Below are 9,002 nucleotides of genomic sequence, written 5' to 3'. Positions count from 1 at the left end.
AAATAATAATATTCAAACTAAATATGAACCCACATGTGCCCCCACAATACCTGAAGGATAACCATGACACACCAGTTCCCCACAAATACTTTGGTCTTTGAGTCTGTTTATCTCAAGCTATACAACTTGCATATGGAAAATAATGCACTTAAAATTTATCATCTTAATAACTTTTTAAAAATTCCAACAAATCAAGTTAAATGCTTTGATTTTCAGAATGCATGTGTCTAATGAACAATTACATTAGATGCCTTTAATTTTTTTTCATTGCAAAGAAGATCTTATTCTTAGGCACTGCATCCGTCACAATTACCACAGGAAGATGCCTGTGGCCCCAGCCGCTTCATCTCAGTGAACACTCTTAGCACTGGACCCTGGATGCCAGAATCTCCACCACTCTCCTCCTCCAGAGCCAGAAGCCTCCACTGCCACTTTCCCCAGAAAATGGATTCTGTGAGGCACCTACTTCCTCTCATTGTTCTCTTCCAAAACAATTTCTCCTACAAGCAAGACAGATTGGCTGAGCCTAGGTCAGAAATTTGCTGTAAGAGAAGCTGGGAAAGTGTATTTGGGGCTTATACAATGGAGAGGCAGGACTCATACTGTGGGGAATTCCTCAAACATAGAAAGGGTATTCAAAAGGTGGTAAGTGGCCACAAAAACCCGGGCATGAAAGACAACCAAATCCAGGGCTCAAAACGTGTACATCAAGTGACTGTTAAATTTCCCTAGTTGTGGAACTGGGGGAAATACTGGTCATCCTGGGAGAGCTGGAGAGGAGCCGTTTGAGCGCTTCCTGCTGACATCTTTCCTTGTGCTGCAGATGGCAGGAAGTCCCTGCTCAGGCCTCTGGCTGGGCCTTTCTCCAAGAGCTGACCCTCAACTACTGCACAGGGGCAAGCTGCCAGAGCAGGCGGGAAAGACAACTCACCTACACAGGCACAACTCATTCTCCATAACAATCTGGAAGTTTAACTGACACACAGTGGGGAAAAGAACAGCTTTTCAAGCTTCATTACTGTGGGTATGCTAATTATTAGACAGAGGGGAACATTATAATTGAGTTATGAAACAACTAAATAAAAATAGAGTACCTGACAGAGAGCTTCTTTACATGACTTTTCTACACAAGAATAAACAATGTGTTCTTTATAGAGCTTAAAAAAAAGAAACAGGGTTAGTTTTATTCTGTAAACTACAGTCTCTTGTAACTGGACTAGTGCTTGTATTTGTTGACATCTTGATTTATAAAAACCTGAACAAGTTCAATTTCAATAATTCTTTTTGTTCAAGCAACACCAGAGAAGGGGGAAAAAGATTGATGTCCCCCCCAACCCCCCAAATATGGCCATATGCAAAAGCTTTAGAATTCTCTTTGTTCCACTCTGGGTCAGATTTCATGAAAAAGTAATTGAAATTCCTTTTGCTCCCCGTTCTCCCATGCATGTGTGGAGGCTTGTGTTCCTAATGAGTACCGAGAAGCTTCCTGCCATAGAACTTTATCTTTGAAAGATGAAATAACCTGTTTCCCTCAACTCTGCTTAATCTTGTCTCTCCATTTTATTTACTCCCCCTCCCTCAACTATAACAAAAAATTTGTGCTAATTAATTCACTGTTGAAAAATTCAGTCTAATGCCTAGAAATCGGTGGCATGTGCTACATGGTCAAAGTAAAACCTAAAACAGAGAAATAAAGTACTGAGTTTTGTTATCCGTTTTTTAACACTGAATCACTGTGGGTAAAACTAAGAGTAATTGTACCTATGAAATGGCAAACAAGTGGTTCACCAGCTATTCAGATTCTTGAATTTGTTTGTGGAATATACTTTTAGATCCTTTACTTAAAAAGAAAGATTAAAAACAAAGTAATATGTAAGTAAAACAATTTGGAAAGAGTCCCATGTAAGCTATGCTTGCTCTTAAAATGTTACTTACTCTCTTTGAATCAAATGATAAAAGTAACAAAAAGAAAGGAATATCCAAAGCACAGTTTCTGGTAAGATAAAGCAACCAGATGATTTAAAGAAAATGTCTCTAAATCAGATTGCTAATTTGTCTTATCAAGAGAAAAATTCCCATTTCCCAAGTAGCTACTAAACCTAAATGCATATATAACTATGATAAGGTTGCGCCCCTCCTTGTGCATGTTTGTTTGCGTAATTCACCTGCCTAGAATCATCCATGACTTCTACCATTAAAGTGTTAAACAACAATAATGATGATGATGATGTACACCTGAAACTTATGTTATAAACCAATGTTACCTCAATAAATAAATAAAGTGATAAACAATGGAGATTACTTTAAAAATGCACTTGTTGGTAAAGCACATCCACTTTTGCTAAAGGTTCCATTTCCAAACAGATAGAGCAAGGAATTAAACTTAATTGCTGATCCAGGTTTAGCATATCACAGCCTTCCAGACAAATGATACTTTAATAGGTTACTTAGAGTCCTCCTTCTCTTAGTCTAAGTCTCTAATATTGCTCAAGAATACCCAGAATGCCATAAGATAACGCAATAGATTACTCCGGTCCTGGCGCTGAGAGGGCCAAGAAACAGACGCATGTTGCTATTGCCCACGACCCATGATGTATTCTGCTCCATCACATGAGATGAAAAATGGAGAAGTGTGGTAACTAGTATTCCCTGCTCTATTGTGCAATGAAACATTCATGGTGTCACAGATGATGTTTTAGGCTTTGTCAACAGAGGCATGCTCTCACTTTTTGCCAGTGGGAATGCTCGTAACAGCTAATAACTTTGGACCCAAAGTTGCCTGAAAATCTAAGGAAGGAATTTGCCCCAATTGCATTGTTTCCAAATTAATCAGACTCCACTTGAAGCTCAAGTACGACAATGACCAAGCTTATGCTGATTATCCAGTTTATTAAATGTCAGGCTTCTACTTCTTTCCACTGATTCCACCTTTGTCTTGGCCACTGTGCTGTTCTTCTATCAGAAAGAAGATCTGGAAAGAGAAAAAAAGTGAAAAAAAAATTGATGAATTGTTTTTTATTACTGGTGTTGGGGAAAATAATTTGGATTGAAGCATTTTGAAAATAAATAAATAAGGTTTAAAGGTTATCTTTGGGTTTGTATTCTTGTCCATATTGTAAAATCAAGTTAATTAGGAAATAATGATATTTTTATATATATTTACAAAGAAAAGCCTTACTGTTTTCGAAGTGCTTTTACGTTGTCATGTCATTAGATCCTCATTAGATCATTAGATCCTCCTAAAAATTCCTGTGAGGTACGTGAAGCAGGTATTATTTATTTTTATGTTAACATCGTCATTAAGCACTCCATTTTATAGCTGAAGGAACTGAGGACAAGAAGCTGAATGCTGCTCGGGAATACCCAGCTAACAGTGGGAAATTTGAGGCCCAGATACCAGCTCTTCTGACCTATGGTCCCAGATGCTTTCTACGTGGTCATCTACCTCTGCTTTCTGGACAGTCACACAGTTCTGAGTTGGAAGGTCTTACATGCAGTTGTCTACTTCACAACCTGTGTTCAAAAGATGCAGTTGTAGAACTTAGAATGCATGTCCCGCTAGAACAATAATGCCTATATTCCCTGTGTCAATTCACAAGAAACTATGCCTAACCCATAAGAATTAAATATGTTATTTTAAGACTAAATATGTTTCACAGAAGAATATTCTTTCAAGAAAGTTTCAACAAGAAAAGTTCCAAGGTCAAATAAGTTTGGGACACACTACATATCGTATATCCCTCTCGGAGATTCATAATCTACATTTGCATATTAAAGGCTTTAAGAAGTTCTGCAGGAAAGAAAACTCCTTCAAATTGTTCCACTGAGAATTCATCAACCTTCTTTGACTTTGAAACTCTTTTATTGAGTAACAGATATTAACACCCAAAACTCGGATTCCCCAAAACACGTTTTTGTGGAAATTGCTGCTATAGGAAATTATGTTACATTACAATTTGAGGTGATAGGAGCATCTGTGCTGCTCTGAGATCAGGGGTTACCCTGAGTAGGATAGATACTGGTGATCATTCCTGTGATATCAGTTGAAGCTAAAATCGGTGATGGATGTTGGCACATATTAAGCAGAGTCAGACATCAAAGGATAAGGAACAGAACAGTAAAGGATAGGAATGATGCCTGGGAACACTGAGGTGAGATAGGATGATGGGACTGGGGACACATTCGCTGGTTCGAATCCTGGGCATGGACATGGCACCGCTCATCAAGCCATGCTGAGGCGACATCCCACATGCCACAACTAGAGGGACCCACAACTAAAAATACACAACTATGTACTGGGGGCCTTTGAGGAGAAAAAGGAAAAATAAAAAAATCTTAAAAAAAAAAAACACCAGCAAAAGTAGAGACGAAAATCTTTAAGGTACCAACGGTCCAATTAAGCAGGAGTATACGATTTGTGAAGAGAAATGGTGGGAGAGGAAGTAGGAAAAGAGACTGAGGCAAGCCTGTATAGGGACTTGAATGCCAAAATAAATCACGTGGAAATACTTAATTCAGGAAATAATCAAATGCTTTGATCATACAGTAACTGTCTGGGACAACCACCAAGTAGAATGTCAGCCCCTTACCACTTTGGAAATCTTTGGAAATATTGGGGCCAGCTCTGCATTTTCACAGGGTTCAACCCAGAAAGCTGAAGGACTTGCAAACATTTGAGTTAAATACAAGCATTAAGATTCTTATCAAATCTAAATCAGGCAACTGTATTAGTTTTCTATTGCTGCTGTGAAACATCACCACAAATTTAGTGGCTTAAAACAATAGAAATATATTAGCTTACAGTTTTGTAGGTTAGAAGTCCAACGTACGTCTCAGTGGGCTAAATCAAGGTGTCAGCAGGGCTACTTTCATTCTTCTCCTGAGGCTCAAGGGGAGGGTCCATTTCCGTGTCTTTTCTAGCTTCTGGAGCCACTCACATTTCTTGGCTCACAGCCGCCTTCATCCTTCTGTAAAAGCCGCAGTGGGAGGTGGAGTCCTCGTCACGTCCAGTCACCCTGACCTCTTCTGCCTCTCTCTTCCACTTTTAAGGGCTTTGTGATTATATTGGGCCCACCTGCATAACCCAGGAGAATTTCCTTATCTGTTGATTCGTAACTTTAATTCTCCTTTGCCTGCTGTGGAAGTAACACATTTACAGGTTCCTGGCGTTAGCACGTGGACATCTTTGGGGGCTATTATTCTGCTGACCGCAGCAGCCCAGCAGTCATGATTTTGCAGGATTTCTTTACTCTCTCTGCTCCCCTTTGCCCCAGGCACAGGCAAATGGCCTCATCCATTATTCCTCAAGGCACCTCTAGTACTCGTTGTTGTGTATAATGAACTTTTACTGAAGATATGTGGATCATGAAGGGTGATGACAGTACAGTACAGCAAAGCACTTACATTCGGATATAAAACTTCTTTGCTTCTAAAGTTTTGGCCATAGGGAGTTTCTTTTTAGCCATTTTCCCCTCTGCTCTGCCCACTCTACTCATCTCCAGGACCTTTCTTCCCCCTCTTATTTTCTCTTCCCCAAGTCCTGGGCCTGCCAAAATACTTCCCTCCCAATCCAACTAGAAATGGGAAATTCCTGTTACTTTATTATTTAAAGCAATTTGGCTTGTTTCGTCTCAGCCTTTTGCATCCAGGATGTGTTCTGGGCTTTCCCCTTCATTACCAAAAAGATCCATCAGCGTCATTGGAGACACATTCTGTGTCTGTAGACCATTTTAATTCTTTTTAATAGTTGTAATTTTCTTCTCCTTACATGTTATTAGAGAAGGCTCTAATACCAATTTTAGAAAGAACATCCCCTTTCCATTACATATGGGCAACTTTCCGCAGTACAGGGACTAACTGGATGGTGGTTTACAAAGAAATGAAACCACCTGGCACACTACCACCTGGGATGGTGAAATTGGCCTGACTCCAGGAGACCTGGGGACTGATTCTGGTTGTGCCTCAAATGACCTCGTGACTTTGGGAAGTCACAACCGCTCTGAGTCACTATTTTGTCATGTGTAAAACAGGAAAGTGGAATTAGAGGTTCTCTGAGTCCCAAAATTCTAGTTCTCTAGAATTTGCACTTTGCACTTTCTGGATGTAGAGCGTGGCTCTCGGAGAAACTGGCTCTAAGTGATCGGGTAATGTCCAGCCAATGAGTCATTCCTAAAAATTTAGAGGATTTTGATGAAATGATGAAGCTGGAATTGTATACTGAGGACATCCTTTCGAGTGCCTCGGGAATCCCTGATCACACTGTCCATACCTCACTGAACTTGTGGAGTTCATGTTTGTCGCCTGGGGAGTTTATTTGACATAAGAAGCAAACCCGTGTCACAGGAGCCTTGGGGACTCCCAGAAACTCCACTACTGTGATATCTGACTTAATCTTCTGGGATTACATTCAATTTGGGGACCCTAAGCTTTTTCTTTTATTTTTGAAAGGGCTTTTGGGATGGTAGCCAACCTGTGGAAGCCACAGTGATGGACTGAAAAGAGAAATAGGACAAGACTCAGTGTTTTTTGAGAAAGATTAATTTAGCAGTTAGATGTGGGATGGAATGAAATAGTGGGCAATAAGCGGCAGGAAAACCAATTAGGAGAATGTTGTAAAAGATCAGGCATAATGAAAATGTAACAGGATGCTGGATGGGACTTTTCCTGTTGTCCCAGGACATCCAGCAAAGTGGAAAAGAAGAGCCTGGGACATAAGGGAATTTGCGAAAGTGGAAAGTGCTATGGTTTGCCTCTCTTCTCAAATCATGTGTTCCCTGGAGTTTGGGAAGTGAAGAGGCTGATGCCTGACCCTCATTGGAGGTGGACAGGGCCAGTGAACAGCAATGGAGAGCCTGTCCTTCCAGAATCTGACAGGAAAAGGGGAGTGACTTTCCCATAAGCCAAATAGACAGCACAGGAGGTAGCTTGTTCCGGGGCTGCCTGCTGTGCCAGAGTACCACTTTCCTGGGAGAACAGAGCAGTGTTTGACATTCTTGACAGCGGGGAGGCAACAGTGCTCCTCAAAGGAAGGGCCAGCATTGGACAGTTGCTGGGACCGAAGCCGTTTGAGAGAGCTTGTCAAGAGAAACCAAAAAAGAAGTTCAGGGAGCAGCAGCACCATCTCCTCTACTCCTGTGCACCCCTTTCCCGTCCCACCGTTCATCCTGAAGGAGTCAGAGCAGGTGACAGAGAAGGAAGAACAAGGAGGGTCGAGGAACAGGCTCCGTGCTGCTCCCTCCGATGGTCTGTGGACTCCTTGGCCAGGCCTATGCTGGGGAGAGGGAAGAAGTTTTAAACTGCATGGGAAATGGAAGTTTGATTTAGATTGGACTAGACTTTTTAAATTCTGAAAACGAGACTTTTGTCTAATAGCCTAAAGTAACAGCAGAGTACACTGAATCTGTCTGAGGTATCGTCCAGGGGAAGGAAAGGGAGATAAGACAGAACATGTCTGAAGGCAATGAAATTTAAAAATAAAGCTATTTCCTATTTGTACCTCCTAGAGCCCAGCTCCTATAATAAATTAGTACGACAGCAATAATACACAATAATGATAGTAACAGCAATAACAATAACCACCATTTGTTAAACGTTGGCATAGTGTGCCAGACTCTGTTAGGTGCTAAAGATACATTATTTCATTTAACCCTTACAACAATCTCGTGAGATAGATACTGTTAAATTTAACCCCACATAACAGATGTTAAAACTGAAGCTTAGAGAGGTCAAGTAATTTGCAGCAAAATACAGTTAATAAGTAGCTGATTTTAGACTCCACAACCCATTTAGCTCTAGAATAGGGTGGAAGTTACAAAAAAGGAAAGAAACAAGGAATTAATGAAGAAATATCTGTGATTATCGTTCTCGTCCTAGAATGGATGACATAATTGGTAAGAAGCAATGACACAATTTATGTACATTGGTAACACTTCCATTATCATACAGTGCACAAATAGCATTTGTTGCAAAATGTAAAACTGGTAAATGCATCTCTTAAATAACTTGCTTTTCATGAGTTGATTTTTTTTGGTATGTTTGTTTTTGTTTTTTTTAAGAAATGTTGCCTGGTCATTTTGAAACTAGTTGTCTCTATACCACCAATATATTGATTTGTTATTTATGCCATGTAAATTTTTGCTCTGCCTAGGATATTTGATGGAAATAACTGAGTGCATGTTCATTGTTTTACTGATGATGTAGCTGCTTAAAACAGACACCTGAATTCAAGAATAACTTCTGAACTGTGAACTTAAGCAGGGAACTTATCTTACTTATTATGGTACTCCAGCCCCCAAACTCATGAGAGAAGAATCTGACACACTGTAGATGCTCCTTAATCTAGAACCTTTTCATTGAGCCCCTACCAGGTTCCCAGCACTGAGGTGAGTGTGGTGTGTGTATGACAGAGAAAACCTGTTTATAGTGTGTGTTCATAGCCCTTGCCATGCCCCTGCTCCCATGGAAAGAGAATCCTGGCTTTTGCACTACAGTTTCTATTCTCTTCCCTCTGAGGGGAATCAGACTTTTGCCAGATTCCTGATACAGAACTGAGAGACTGGGAACCAGAGAAATTGAACTAATGAGGTGGGAGGAAGGGAAGAGAAAGGATAGCCCTATGAAGGCAGGACTTTGGGGAGGAGAATGGGGAGAGTTTATTCTGGGGAGTGCTGCTGTCGACTACGAACAGGGGCTCCTTTGTTGTGCTCTGAGAAACCCAAGTAGAGGATATAATTTGCTTCTAACTGTTCCTAGCTTCTGCTTCCTCTCCAAGATAGGAACATGGGGGACCCAGATTACATATATATTATTTCTAATCCTTAAAACACCTGCCAATGGAGGCATTATTGTCTTTAATTTCCAGGTGAAGAAAGAGCCTTGAGGCAGATAAGTAATTCTCTCAGGGCTCCACAGCCAAGGCTGGGATTTGAATCCAGCTCTGGGGGCCCGAAACCTGCTCTCTTTCCACAGTGCCTCTCTGCGTCCCCATAACCACCTGTTGAACT

At 40.7% G+C, this 9,002-nt stretch overlaps 1 long non-coding RNA gene across 2 annotated transcripts; it reads right to left on the bottom strand.

Moving 5' to 3' along the window:
- Positions 1 to 2,869: 2,869 nt before the first annotated feature.
- Positions 2,870 to 7,208, bottom strand: LOC139075350 (uncharacterized). Of its 2 annotated transcripts, none has more exons than XR_011525689.1 (3): positions 4,802 to 7,208; positions 3,179 to 3,513; positions 2,870 to 2,971 (listed from the first exon to the last, which is right to left on the bottom strand). It is a non-coding gene; the product is annotated as an uncharacterized lncRNA (long non-coding RNA). The 2 variants fall into 2 exon arrangements; XR_011525688.1 differs by having other exon boundaries at positions 3,411 to 3,513.
- Positions 7,209 to 9,002: the final 1,794 nt, after the last annotated feature.

Source organism: Equus przewalskii, chromosome 13 (genome assembly GCF_037783145.1).
Source record: "Equus przewalskii isolate Varuska chromosome 13, EquPr2, whole genome shotgun sequence".
Classification (NCBI taxonomy): domain Eukaryota; kingdom Metazoa; phylum Chordata; class Mammalia; order Perissodactyla; family Equidae; genus Equus; species Equus przewalskii.
This window is presented reverse-complemented; position numbering and strand designations above follow the sequence as displayed.